The following is a 1,118-nucleotide window of genomic DNA, read 5'->3' on the forward strand; positions in this document are numbered from 1 at the left end:
TCTGATGGGTCATCATTCATCTCAAAGGGTTGCCACAAGAAGTGTGGCCCATTCCACCACTTGTCGTTGTCAATTAACTCTTCTACAGACTGCCCTCTTGAGGCATAGTCTGCTGGGTTGTGCTCTGTTTCCACATACTTCCACTGACTTGGTGAAGTTTGATCTCTTATCTGCTGGACTCTGTTGGCTACATATACATGAAATCTTTTAGAATCAGTGTTGATATATCCCAGCACTTAATTACTTTCTGCCCAAAACACTTCCTGAATATCTTCATAGTTTAACCCCTTTTTTTTAAGACTGCACTGATTCTCACAGACATTAATGATGCTGTGAGTTCCAATCTCGGCACAGTGATGGCTCGGAGGGGTGTCACTCTTGACTTTGCCATTACAAGTGCACAGTGTATTTGAACAGCAGTGTTGATCAGTCTTATGTAAGAGCACTGACCATATCCCTTTTGACTGGCATCAGAAAAGTGATGCAGTTCAACTTTCTTGATTTCACCAAATCCTTCAGGCTTGTAGCATCGTGGTATCTTTAACTGTTCTAATTTGTGTAGGTCATCTCTCCATTGCTGCCACTGTGGCCTCAAATACTGTGGTATCTCCTCATCCCAACTTACTCCTTCACGGCATAAACTCCTGAAGTATTCCTTTGCCAATGAGGATGAGAGGAGACACAAGGCCTAATGGATCATGTATTGAACTCACAGTAGACAATATACATCTTTTGGTGAGTGGTTTGTCTTTGACTTGTATTCTGAACTAGAAAGTATCAGATTCTACACACCACTCCACTCCAAGTGTTCTTTCTACAGGTAGCATGTCTTTACTTAAATCCAGGCTCTTGACAGTGTTATTCATTTCTTCAGGAGCTATTGCTGCTAAAATTCCTTACTGTTTGACAGAAACTTATGGAGATTAAAACCTCCCATTTTACACAATGCCTTGCCTTTCATTAGCAGATCAATGGCATCCTTTGCTGTTGGTAATGATTTAAGTCCATCATCAACATGAAAATCTTTCCTGATGAAGTTTGCTGCTTCATATCCACACTGAGCCTCATAGTCATTTGCAGCTTGCTTAAGTGCAAAAGTAGCAACACTCGGAGATGAT

This window comes from Eriocheir sinensis, chromosome 28, assembly GCF_024679095.1.
Source record: "Eriocheir sinensis breed Jianghai 21 chromosome 28, ASM2467909v1, whole genome shotgun sequence".
Lineage (NCBI taxonomy): Eukaryota > Metazoa > Arthropoda > Malacostraca > Decapoda > Varunidae > Eriocheir > Eriocheir sinensis.